General features: G+C 39.7%; 1 non-coding gene across 1 annotated transcript; it reads left to right on the forward strand.

The window, feature by feature from the left end:
• The first annotated feature begins 2,556 nt into the window (after positions 1-2,556).
• LOC148562485 (small nucleolar RNA R71) lies at positions 2,557-2,664 on the forward strand. Its single transcript, XR_015887802.1, has one exon. It is a non-coding gene; the product is annotated as a small nucleolar RNA R71 (small nucleolar RNA).
• The last annotated feature ends 11,362 nt before the right edge of the window (positions 2,665-14,026 follow it).

Genomic DNA, 14,026 nt, shown 5'->3' on the forward strand with positions numbered 1-14,026 from the left:
TTACAAAGAAGAAAAAAAGAAAAGTGATTAAGGAGGAATATATAAGCGACACAGTTGAGAAAATCATGTCCAGTGATGAAGATTGTAACACCTTATTACCCTAAGCCTTACCTCTACCCATAAAGCAAAGGACAACAAAGCATCATAATAGTTCTAAAGCTCATATAGTAATATATAATCAAGGGATATAATACACTAGAAGTCCGATGAAGGAATAAAAGCTCAAAGGCATAGAAACAGAGATACAAAAGCGCAAAGTATTCACAGACGATAACTGATGAGAGGATATTTTATACGTTTTTTGGCATCATTTTCATATAGTTTTTATGTTTTGTTTAAGATTTATTATATTTTCATAGGTTTTAATGCAAAATTCATATTTTTGGATTCTACTTTGAGTTTGTGTGTTTTATGATGATTTTAGGTATTTTTTTGTTGAAATTGAGGAGTTTTGGCAAAGTTCGATTCAGAGGCAAGGAAAGCGTAACAAATGCTGTCAGATTCTGACCTCCGTGCACTCAAATGAGTATTTCTGGAGCTACAGAGGTCCAAACGACGCGTTCTTAACGATGTTGGAAAGCTAACTTTCAGAGTTTTCCAGCAATATATAATGGTTTATACTTTTTTTTGAAAGCTCTTACCCATTCAGGGCATTGAACGCCAAGGAGCTATCCCCTAGCTGGTGTTCAACACCCCAAAGGAGCCCCAAAGCTGTCGTTGAATGCCAACCACCCCCTAGTGGGCGTTCAACAGCCAACACAAGCATAAGGTAGCGTGGTTCACCTCCCATTCCTCAAAGTGGACACCAAGCTCAGCCCAAGTACTCAACCAAATTGGCCCAAGGATGGATTTCGCACCTCTAGTCTATTCTATCATATTTTTGTACTTCTTAGTTATTAGGTTATTATAAATAGGAGAAGATCACCTTTATTTAGGATCTTATTCCCCCACTTTTACTTTCAAAAATTATTGTATAGTATGAGCAACTGAACCTCCTAGGTTAAGGTTAGGAGCTCTGCTGATTCTTATGGATTAATAATATCATTATTCTATTTCAATCTATGCTTGATTCAATTCTAAGATGTATCCTCGTTCTTCATCCTAATGAATTGAGAGTGTAACTTGACCGTCATCTCTATTCTACATGGGTTATTGCGAGTCCTTGACGGGATAGTATTGAACCACAAGCTTGATTATACATCTCTTAGACGACTAATCTACGACTTCGTTGGGGACTTGGAGACATCAGTTTAGCCGAGGTACGGGGCTATTAGGGCCTTTGTGGTATAGGCTAGAATCAGGATGCAACATTCTCTATTCCGGAAGATCTAACCTTTTCTGTGGCGCTTTGAGTAGGATCACCAAGGGAATGGACTGCAAGAGCTTCACCCTCGTTCAGATTGGATGACCACTGACCTGACGTTTGATCTGAAGTAGAAGAGATTAATGACCACTGACCTGGCGTTATTCACTTACAGCCTGCCATGGAATGAATCATCAGAAGTTGAAGTAGACAGTGAGAAAAGTTGATCCAGAAGGAGGAAGCATCTCCGAAACCTCAACCGTTCTCTTATCATTGATTTCACACCTATCCAGTAATACTTTATTTATTCTGTCCTTATGCATTTTTCCACAATAACTATATTTTTTATCCACTTGACTAAGATCTACAAGATAGCCACTGCTTGTTCAAACCAACGATCTCCGTGGGATCGACCCTCACTCACCTGAGGTATAACTTGGACAACCCGGTGCACTTGCTGGTCTATCTGTGCGAAACTTGCGGAGTCAATTTCGTGCACCATTCAGACTGGCATTAATACTGTTCACGATGGTATTTTCCATGGCCAGTTGTCTTTTCTCAAAAGCTTGAAATAAATCTTCATTAGAAGATACAGAAGAATGAGTAAATTGAGAGGGTTGCTGCTGATTGTTCGGTGGTCCTTGGTTTTGCCTCAGGTGAGGTGCTCGGTAAGGTTGATTTTACTGCCTGTTGTTGTTATTATTCCACCTTTGATTTTCCTGATTATCTCTGCCTCCCATTTTATTGTTGTCTCTCCAATTCTGGTTTGAATTATCCTGCCATCCATGGTTATTATTTCCACTTTGATTGTACCCTTGGTTGGGGCGGTCATAGAAGTTGTGAGTGGATGCCACCATGTTGTCTTCTTGTTGGAGCTACGGGCATTCATCAGTGTAATGGCTGTAATCAGCACAAATTCCGCAAATTCTTTATGGAACTAGTTGTTGGTTTTGCTGCGGTTGAGTTTGCTGAGCTTGTTGATTCAATTGCATTTGCTTTAGCAGGTTGGTCATTTCACAGATGCTTCGATTTAGAGCAGCAGTCTCTATGTCAGAAGATACTTCTGCAACGGCTTTTGAACGGCCTTGCTTCTGTCTGTGGTTCCGAGTAGATTCAGCTAAATCACTGATCAATTGCCAAGCTTTATCAGTGGTCTTGTACTTCTTCATAGACCCGTTGCTAGCACTTTCCAATGTGGTCTTATCTTGGGGCCTCATACCTTGTGTGATATAGCTGAGTAACACGATCTTGTCAATCATGTGGTGGGGGCATGCTTCCAGAAGATTATTGAAGCGCTCCCAGTATTCAAAGAGAGTCTCATTGTCATCCTGAACAATTGTAGAGATATCCTTCCTCAGTTTATCAGTAACCTCAGATGGAAAGAATTTCTCCAGAAACTCCTTTCTGAGTGTATCCCAGTTGGATACATTTGCTAGAGGTTGAGTGTAGTACCACTCTCTTACTTTTCCCTCCAGAGAAAACGGAAAACCTTTCAGCAGAATTGAAGTTTCATCAGTGCCATCACACCTGACAGGAACAGGCTGCCTGGAAGTCTCTCAAGTGCTTGATAGGCTCTTGAGCAGGTAGGCCATGAAACTTGGGAATCAAATTTAGCAGTACGGTCTTTATTTCAAAATCCGTAGCTACCGCTGGATGATGCGCTTGAAACGGTTGCATTGTAAAATCAGGAGCTCCTTCCTCCTGAATGGTAACTCTTCTAGCTGCCATATTTTCTGCACGTAAAACAACCGAATCAGTAGAACGGGGGCTGGTCTCTTCCTCAGATTCACTTTCAGATCCGCCCTCAGAGCGGGCTAACCTACGCTGTTCTCGCCTTATTCGTGAAATTGTCCTTTCAATTTCAGGATCAAATATTAGCAAGCGCGGATCAGGACGTGAACGCGTCATTTGACGGAAGAAACATGCAGCTCATAGTAGCAAAGTTAAATAAAATGCAAATAAATAAATTCTAATTAATAAAATTAGCACTCTATTGCAACTCCCCGGCAACGGCGCCAAAAATTGGTGGGAAGCAGAAGCTGGTGAATTAAAAATTTATTAAAATGGTTACGTTGCAGGTATAGTTCTTAACTCACCGAGAATCTGCTTATCAATTTAGAAATATGTCACAGAGAGTTTAAATTAAAATTACTAGGAGTTTTAAGTCCTAGGTCGTCTCCCAACGAGTTGCAGAAAAGTGTGCTGTTTTATTAATCAGATGTTCCAAGAAGTTGAGCTAAGTAAATTGGAATTTAAATTGTGGATTTTTAAATAATAATAATAAAAGCCTTGACTGAGAATTGATTGGTTAGAATCTCTATCATCGATGGTGTGATTGTAAGATTAATTTATAATTAATGGTTGTTCTGTTTGGTTATCCTTTACTAGGTAAGGGAAAGTCAAACAAGTGGGAATGCCAGATCTGTTCACAAGTTGCAACCCACTTAGTTCAAAGGGATTGGCATTGGTGACAGGATAGCAATCCAACATTTAACCCAATTACAAATTTTCTTTCAATCCTTCCAACTCAAGAGTTCCTTTTAATCAACTCCCCATCAAGTAAGGAAACTACTCACGCATTGTAAATAAAGAATCCATAGCGCATGAAAGGGAATTAAAAGAAGACATGATTATTGGAATTGAAATTGAATTAAAAAGTAATAATCCTTGCGTTAAATAATCATAAAAGTATCTGAATGACAAAATTGAACATAACAAAGAACATGGAAGAATAGAACCAAGTTAAGAGAACAAACTAGAATGATGAAGTCTTGATGAGGAAATAACTCTTCTCACTGTTCCAATGCTAAGACCAATTGAAAATTAAAATTCTGAAAACTAGAGAGAAAAACCTAAGAGAGTGAAAAACTAGATCTAAAACTACTGAATGAATGTCTGTGTTGTTTCTGCATATTCTCTGACTCTAGTCTGCTGTTCCGGGCCGAAAACTGGGCCGAAATAAGGTCCAAAATCGCCCCCAGCGGATTTTGCAGATTATGCAGATCGCACATGTCACGCGATCGCGTCGTCCATGCGGACGCGTCGCTTGCGCTTTTTCCTCACCAATCCGCGCGGCCGCGCAAGCCATGCGGCTGTGTCACTGCGATTTGTGCCCCTTCCCGCGGTCGCGTGAGCCATGCGACCGCGTCACTTCTCGCTGGTTATCTCCTCAAATTCTTGTGTTCCTTCCATTTTTTCTAGCTTCCTGTCCAATCTCCATCTCATTCATGCCCTATAAAGCCTGAAACACTTGACACACAGATCACGGCATCGAATGGAATAAAGGAGAATTAAAAATAAATAATTAAAGTCTCTAGGAAGTAATTTTCAAACATGTACTGAATTTAGGAAGAAATTTAAATGCATGCTAAATTGATGAATAAGTGGGTAAGGATCATGACAAAACCACACAATTAAACACAATATAAACTATAAAATAGTGGTTTATCAACCTCCCCACACTTAAACATTAGCATGTCCTCATACTAAATTGAAGGAGACAAGGAAATAAGTATGAACATGCAGAAAGTCATGAAATGCAATGCAGTCCTACATATATAAATAAATGCAACTATATGATTATTGTCCACTTGATCAAAAGTAAATAAGTCCTTCAAAACAGTTACAAATCAAATTCCACTAACTCTATCATCATACAATAAAACCGATAAAAGTGCAAGAAGATAGCTTATGAAAGCAGGAAACATGAGAATTCAAGCATTGAACCCTCACTGATAATGTATGTATGCTCTAATCTCTAGTGTATAGGGTAATCACTCTATTCTTCTCTAGTCATGTTTTCCAGCTTTTGTTTTTCTCTTAACGAATCAACAACAGTTAATATACCAATGCAAACATCATGAGGTCTTTTCAGGGTTGTAATGGGGCCAAGGTGCAGGTAAGGATATACATATGGCTAAGTGAGCTTTATAAATTGAATCTTTAATTAACCTAAGCTCTCACCTAATATACATATATTCTATATACTTTTAAATTCATGCTTAGCTACCCATAATTCCCTTTTTCAACCCATACTCATGTTTCAACTTTGTATTTTAATTCTATCATATGTGCATTGATCTTTGAATTCTGAATTTAATATTGGGGTAATTTTGTCCCCTTATTTATTTGTTTATCATTTTTTTTGAATTGAAATAAATAAAGCTTATCAATGCACATAGATTTTTGATTCTTATAGTTTCACATGAATGGGTATCCAAATTCCCTTTAAATTTTCATGACACATTCCCTTAACAACTTTTGTTCCCACAATTTCCCATACTTAACTAGCACACACAATTCTATCTTAAGCTAACCAAAGATTCAATTTGGGATATATAATTATTTTTCGGCTCAAGGTTAGTAATGTGGTAAAATATCGAACAAATGGGAATTAAAGGCTCAAAGTGGTTAACAAGGGTAATTGAGAAGGGTAGGCTTGATTTGGATAAGTGAGTTTAAACAAATAATGGCCTCAATCATGTGCAAGCATGTAAATATAATAAATATTGGACATATAAGATAAAACAAAATATAGATTACAATCATAGAGAAGTAAACACACAAGAATAAAATGATTATGGTTAAATAATGTAACCATACATAAAGGCTCAAATCTTTCACAGGTTGTGTGTTGTTTAGCTCAAACATCATGTTCCAAATACAACTCAAGCAGATTTATCATAAAAATTTTGAAAAATTAGTGAAATTTTGTTCCAAAGATAGATTTTTAAAAGAAACTTATTGTCTTTTCAATCAAGTAGAACATGCATGCAACTATTCTAACCTATGCAATTTATTCTATTCTATAAAAGAAAGAAAATCTAACTAGAATATCCTAATTATTGGTGCCAGAGAAGAGAATTTACCTCTGGAAGTCAGGTACTGACCGACCTCCCCACACTTAAGGCTTTGCACCGTCCTCGGTGCCATCTGTCAGGAATAGGGGTGGGCTGGTAGCAGTATCTCCACAGTCGGGACCATCATGGCTCCCGGTGCTGGTAAAATAAGTGGAGTCCGGAGTGTCTGAGTCCTTGAATTTGCCCATGATCAGCTCCTTGAGGTATGTGAATCGGCGCTTGTTACGACGCTCTCTCATCTTAGCTTTCTGTTCATGCCGATCCAACTTTTCAAGTAACTTTTGGAGCAATTTCTCAGTGGTAGATGCTTGTGGTGTTGAAGAAAGAATATCTTCAACTAGCTCAGTAGGCTGGCTTGTAGTGGCTGCTGAAAGTCTGAGGTATTTCCCGTTAGGGACATATTGATCATCCCGTGGAAGCATGGCTTTGGTGTCCCCAGCTCTGTACGAGACTCCGGCTGCTGAGACAAGATCTAAGACTAGGGCGGGAAAAGGTAGGTTGCCCGCGATTTGTACGTGTTCCATAGCATTTCGGATATGTCTTGAGAGATTCAGAGGTTGGTCTGTAAGGATGCACCATAGTAGAACAGCCATGTCTGCAGTGAAGGAGAACTCATGAGTGCTCGGAAAGACGTAATGGGACATGATCTGTGCCCATACGCGAGCCTCCAAGGTAAGTGCAGAAGCCAAGATTCCCTTAGGACAGGTACGGTGGTATCCGTAGATCCAACGACTGCCAGGTAAAGCGATGACTCCGAGAACGGAGTCCCAGTCAAATTGGTATCTCTGGCGCTGAAGGGTGGCTTCTTGAAAAGCGTCCATTCCTGCTGGAATACGGGGAAGACTCAGAGCTTGCTGAATGGCCTCTTCTGTGATGGGGACTTGCTTCTGCCGGACATAAACAGACTGCAGGGTCGGTATGTAGAAGTTGGAGTAGAACTCAACTACCCAAGAGAGATTGACCTGCCTCGGCTGTCTCCGTAAGAAACCCCATTGTCTTCGCTCAATTTGCGGCTCAACAAAGGCGACAATATTGGACGGGAGGATAAGAAGGTATTCATTGTTATAGTTCCTTTCTGCTAGGATAGGGAACATCTGCTCACAGTAGCAATTGGGAAATCGCACAGTGTCCTTTGCTGGAAAGGCTTTCTCCTTATCGTCCACCTTTATTATCCTCTTAACTCTTTTTGTTGAGGGCTTGACTGCGGTTGAAGAAGGCTCTGCCACTAATGCTCTTTTAGTTCCTCTTCTTGCTGGTGGTTTGGAAGTAGCTTTCTCTTTTCCTTTCTTGGTGGCCATCCTGAAAGAAGGGAAGAGAAAGGAAATTAAATTCAAAGAGATAAAGCAAGGAAGAGGGTATTGTAAGTGATAGTCAATGCACAATAAAGATAAATGGCATTAACACATGGTCCGGATTACATGTGAAAAGCTCATCAATGGAAATATAGCAAGTGCATGTAGGACAATGGAATGCAAGAGGTTTATTGGCATGCAGGCAAATGCATGAGTAGCATATATCAAACATTCAATGTCCAGTTTAGATTACCATTTGTAACAAACTATCACGTTTGTATTGACAATTAAATCTAATTAATAAAATAATAAGGAAAAGTTGTGAAAAGCAAGCATTGAATAGTATAGCAACATAGAGAAATGCATAATGCCACATGAGCTTTTTCACAAACATATAGCATGCATGGTGAATAGGGTATAGAAAATATGAAGATAAACATGCAAGCAATCTCTTAAATAGGAGAAAAATAATTGTCAAACAATTTGCAATAATCCACAGGCATATAACGGGGGATGATGACTCAAAAGGTTTCTAACACCATGTAAAAGGAAAAGAAGAAGAAGAAAAATAAAAGTTTGAAAAGAAAAAAGAAAAGAAAAAGAAAATAATAATATATATACATAATAGAATAAGAATGATAGAAAAGAGAAGAAGGAAGAAGAAAGTAAAACCTTGTTAATGGAGGAGAGAGAGAGAGAGTGAGAGGTGAGATAGAAAGGGGAAGGGGGGAAGAAGAAAGAAGGAGGGAAAAGAAAAATTAGGATTTGGAGGAAAGAAAGATAAGATAATTTGGCAATTGAGGTTTAGCTGTGCGGCGCATGCGACGCGGCCGCTTGGGGCACGCGTTCGCGTGGGGGCGCGTCAGGGAAGGGGATGCGATCGCGTCGGTCACGCGGTCGTGTGACCTGTGTTGCGCTGCTGGCGCGAGTGCAGCCTCGCTCCAGCACAACTCTCTGTTCGATTCATTTTAATTGCCAAATTTGGGTGACGCGATCGCGTGGGTCACGCGATCGCGTGAGTGTGCGTCAGAAAGTAATTGACGCGGCTGCATCAGTGACGCGGTTGCGTGACAAGGATTGTGCTTCCAGCACCAATCTAGCACCACTCTCGCACAATATAGCATTGTGCACCCTTTTACGTCGAAAATGCAGGGCACGCGGCCGCGTGGGGCATGCGGTCGCGTGGGAGGCTATGATTCCTATGCGACACGAACGCGTCAGGGACGCAGTCGCGTGGGTCAATTTGTGCCATTGGCATGACTCCAGCGCTCCTCCTGCGTAACTTTCTGTTCATTTTTTATTTTTCTCTACTCCTCCTGCCACGCGGACGCGTCGCCAGTGCGATCGCGTCGCGCGGCGAAAATTATTATTATTATTTTTTTTAAAGATAAAGATATGTAATTGAAAGAGCACTAAAGCACTAATAAAGAGAAGAGTTATTAAAGAAGAAAAACTAAGGGTGAAGAAAAGAACGATCATACCGCGGTGGGTTGTCTCCCACCAAGCACTTTGCTTTTACGTTCGTAAGTTGGACGCTCCAATAGCTCAATCTGCTGCGATGTGGGGATCGTCCAGGCAGAAGATCTCAAGCTCCTTATTTTTCTGCACTTTCTCACCATGGTACAGCTTCAGGCGGTGTCCATTAACCTTAATAAGTTCAGAGCTTGAAGGATGGCTTAGGTGATAGACTCCGTACGGTTCAGCCTTCTCTACTCTGTATGGACCTTCCCATTTTGATCTCAACTTACCGGGCATGAGCCTCAGTCGAGATTTGTAAAGGAGAACAAAATCTCCAAGTTGGAACTCTCTCTTCTTGATGTTTTGATCATGCACAGCTTTCATCTTTTCCTTGTATATTCTGGAGTTCTCATAAGCTTCCAGGCGAAGGTTCTCCAGTTCCTGCAGTTGCAACTTTCTTTCAGCTCCAGCATTCTCAATTCCCATGTTGCACTCCTTAACTGCCCAGAAGGCTCTATGTTCTATTTCAACTGTGAGATGGCAAGCTTTTCCATAAACCAAGCGGAAGGAACTCATCCCAATGGGTGTCTTGTATGCTGTTCTGTATGCCCACAGTGCATCTTGTAGTCTGGTGCTCCAGTCTTTTCTATGAGGCTTTACTATCTTTTGCAAGATACGCTTAATTTCTTTGTTTGACACCTCGGCTTGCCCATTAGTTTGGGGATGGTAAGCTGTTGCAACTTTATGGATTATCCCATGCTTCTTCATCAAGCCTGTTAGTCTCCTGTTACAAAAATGGGTGCCTTGATCGCTCACGATCGCTCGTGGTGATCCAAAGCGGCATATAATATGGTTTCTCACAAAGGAAACAACAGTGTTAGCATCATCAGTGCGGGTAGGAATTGCTTCCACCCATTTGGAAACATAATCCATAGCTAACAATATATAAAAATATCCACTAGAATTTGGAAATGGACCCATGAAGTCAATGCCCCATACATCAAAAATTTCACAGAAAAGCATATATTGTTGAGGAATCTCATCTCTCCTGGATATGTTACCAAATTTCTGGCATGGGTGACAAGATTTACAAAACTCAACAGCATCTCTAAAAAGAGTAGGCCACCAGAATCTGCAGTCTAAGATCTTTCTAGCTGTTCTTTGAGGGTCAAAGTGTCCTCTACTCTCAGATGAGTGACAGGCCTCTAAAATGGACTGGAATTCTGATTGAGGTACACAACGTCTAATTATCTGGTCAACGCCACATCTCCATAAATATGGGTCATCCCATATATAATATTTAGACTCGCTTTTCAGCTTGTCTCTTTGATGTTTAGAAAAATGTGGAGGAAATGTGCGGCTAACTAAATAATTAGCAACAGGTGCATACCAAGGGACTACCTCAGATAATGCTTGCAGGTTGTCAAAAGGAAAATTATCATCTATAGGAGTAGAATCATCCTTAATATGTTCAAGGCGACTCAAGTGGTCCGCTACTAAATTTTGATTACCACTCCTATCCTTTATTTCTAAATAAAATTCTTGTAACAGCAGTATCCAACGTATAAGTCTTGGTTTGGATTCCTTTTTAGCTAATAAATACTTTAGAGCTGCATGGTCCGAATACACTACTACTCTAGTACCAAGTAAATAAGCTCGAAATTTATCCAAAGCGAAAACAATAGCAAGTAGCTCTTTCTCAGTAGTAGTATAATTGGACTGGGCAGTGTCTAAAGTCTTAGATGCATAGGCAATAACAAAAGGGTCCTTACCTTCACGCTGAGCCAGCGCTGCTCCTACTGCATGGTTGGAAGCATCGCACATGATTTCAAACGGCTGGCTCCAGTCGGGTCCTCTCACAATTGGGGCTTGAGTTAGAGCAGTCTTCAGCCTATCAAATGCTTGTTTGCAATCTTCACTGAACTCGAACTCAATGTTCTTCTGCAGTAATCTGGATAAGGGAAGTGCCACCTTACTAAAGTCTTTAATAAATCTCCTGTAGAAACCTGCATGGCCAAGGAACGAACGGACTTCCCTCACAGAAGAGGTGTAAGGTAAACTAGAAATAACATTCACCTTTGCTGGGTCTACAGAAATGCCATTATTAGATACCACATGTCCTAATACAATTCCTTGCTTTACCATAAAGTGGCATTTTTTGAAATTCAGTACAAAGTTTGTATTAACACATCTGTCTAATACTCTAGATAATCCATCTAAGTAGAGGTTAAAAGAATCACCATAAACGCTAAAATCGTCCATAAAAACTTCCATACAGTCCTCAATAAGATCAGAGAAAAGGCTCATCATGCACCTTTGGAAGGTGGCTGGTGCATTGCACAAGCCAAAGGGCATTCTCTTATAAGCATAAGTCCCAAAAGGACATGTAAAAGTAGTCTTTTCCTGATCCTCAGGAGCTATATGAATCTGGAAATAACTTGTGTAACCATCTAGAAAGCAATAATGTGATTTACCTGACAGGCGATCCAGCATTTGATCAATGAATGGAAGTGGGTAGTGATCCTTACGAGTAGCTTGGTTGAGACGCCTGTAATCAATGCAGACTCTCCAAGCATTCTGAACTCTAGTTGCTATGAGCTCTCCATGCTCATTCTTCACTGTAGTGACTCCAGATTTCTTGGGCACCACTTGTACTGGGCTTACCCATTCACTGTCTGAAATGGGATATATGATACCGGCCTCCAATAGTCTGGTCACTTCCTTTTTGACAACTTCCAAGATGGTGGGATTCAATCTTCTTTGTGGTTGACGGACCGGTCTTGCTCCTTCTTCTAAAAATATTCTGTGCTCGCATACTTGAGGGTTGATTCCCACTATATCTGCCAAACTCCACCCAATTTCCTTCTTATGCTTCCTCAGTACATCAAGTAACTGCTCTTCTTGTTGAGAAGTCAGTTCCCTTGCAATAATAACCGGAAGCTTCTGCTCATCCTCAAGATAAGCATATTTGAGATGTGGAGGGAGATGTTTCAATTCTAACTTTTGATCATGGGCAGGCTCTGGATTATCTGGGGCTTGCGAAAATGGCGAAGTGTCCTCATTGTCATTTAAGAGGGTCCCTGATCAGAATAACTTTTGCGTGGTCTAGAAAATTGCGGATAAATCCTCGTTGCAAGTATAGTTTCTAAACCTTCAAAAGTCCCTTCATACAAACGTTTTGGGTGTCACAAGTAACAAACCCCTTTAGAAATTGTTAACCGAGTATTCAAACCTCGGGTCGTCTTCTCAAGGAACTACGAGGAAGTATGTTCTTATTATTGGTTATAAAGGTTGTAATCGGGGCTTAGAAGGTGAGAAGCAAGTAATTTAAATGACAAGTGAATTAAATGGCAATTAAAAATAAATAATAACTGTAAAGCAACCTTTAGTAAGGTAGAGAAATTAGAGGTCCAACTTATTTATCTCTCTCAACAATAATGAAAGTTGAATCTAAACTCCACTTGGTCAACCTTTACCAGGGCAAAGGAAAGTCAAGGGACTAATTAAATTGACTTTTGAATCCTAATTATTTCCTCAGAAAAGGTTGGGATTATTTAAGTTCATCTCAATTAGCAAGATAACGATTATCAATTATGTTGAGTTTAATAACTGTTGAGTTACTAAATTCTTAACCAGAACCAAAAGGGAAAAAGTAAAATTGCTGGAATAATAAAGAGGTCCTTAGATGGGAAGCAATGGTAACTTAAATCAAAGAGAACAATCATAAACTGAAAATACCTCAATTATCATTAATTCAAATACCAGTCTGTAACATGGGAGAATTCATAAATCAAATTATAATAATCAATTCAAATGTTGGAATAAATAAATAAAAGTAATACTAAAAGAACATTAAACCTGGGATCCAGAGTTACTCTTAAAACAAGAAGAAATCCTAAATCCTAAAAGAGAGAGAGAGAAGATCTCCCTCTCAACTAAATCTAAATCATTGAAAGGTAAAAATATGCGAGCTCCCTTTGAATGGAAGCATTCCCACACTTTATAACCTCTGGTCTATGCTGCCTGTACTTGGATCTGGGCCAAAAAGGGCTTCAGAATTCGCTGGGGGCGTATTCTGTAATTTCTGGTGCGTGGCCGCTGTCACGCGTCCGCGTGGGTCACGCGGTCGCGTCATTCGGAGCTTTTCCTTGCCACGCGGTTGCGTCAGTCATGCGACCGCATCATGTGCGTTCTGCTTAAGGCGCGCGGTCGCGTCAGTCATGCGGCCGCATCGCTGCTGATTCGTGCTTGGCACGCGATCGTGTCATCCATGCGATCGCGTGGATACCAGTTTCTTTAAAGCTCCGTTTTGCTTTCTCCTTCCATTTTAGTATGTTTCCTTTTTCATCCTTTAAGTCATTCTGCCTTAGAAAATCCAAAACTACTCAACACACTAATCACGGCATTGAATGGAAATAAAGGTAATTAAATTAATTAATTTTAAAGCTTAGGAAACATGTTTTTCACAACATGACATAATAAGGAAGGGAAAGTAAAACCATGCAATTAATGTGAATAAGTAGGTGAAGAGTTGAATAAATCACTCTAATTAAGCACAAAAGAACTCATGAAATATGGGTTTATCAACCTCCCCACACTTAAACACTAGCATGTCCTCATGCTAAATCCAAGGTAAATAATTAAGGTTAAAGTGATGGAATGTTATGAAATGCAACCTATGCTAAATGCATCTACCTAATGAGTCATGCAATTCTACTTCATCCACTCATATATAAAGCTTACATGTAGCTAAGTCAATTCACATTCTCAAGGAGTTATGTATATATATATATAGCCAACCTTTAAATAATAAAGCATTTTAGCAAATGAGATGGGAAAGAAAACATTGTACAAGCTTGCAAAACAATTAGTAAATATAAGCACAGATATATGTTGATGAGTTATAGAACCCTCATTGGATTTTGTGTTTACTCTCTAGTCACTCAGTGTTTATTGGGTTTATTCACTCTATTTTTCTTTTTATTCTTACTTTCTATAACTTTGTTTTTCATCTAACCAATCAACAATTATAGAATATAGTCATACCAAAAAGTCATGAGGTCTTTATTGAGGTTATAATGGGGCCAAGGTGAAGGTAAGGATTTATGTATATG

The sequence above is a fragment of the Arachis ipaensis genome, chromosome B6 (genome assembly GCF_059453495.1).
Source record: "Arachis ipaensis isolate K30076 ecotype BB chromosome B6, ASM5945349v1, whole genome shotgun sequence".
NCBI lineage: Eukaryota > Viridiplantae > Streptophyta > Magnoliopsida > Fabales > Fabaceae > Arachis > Arachis ipaensis.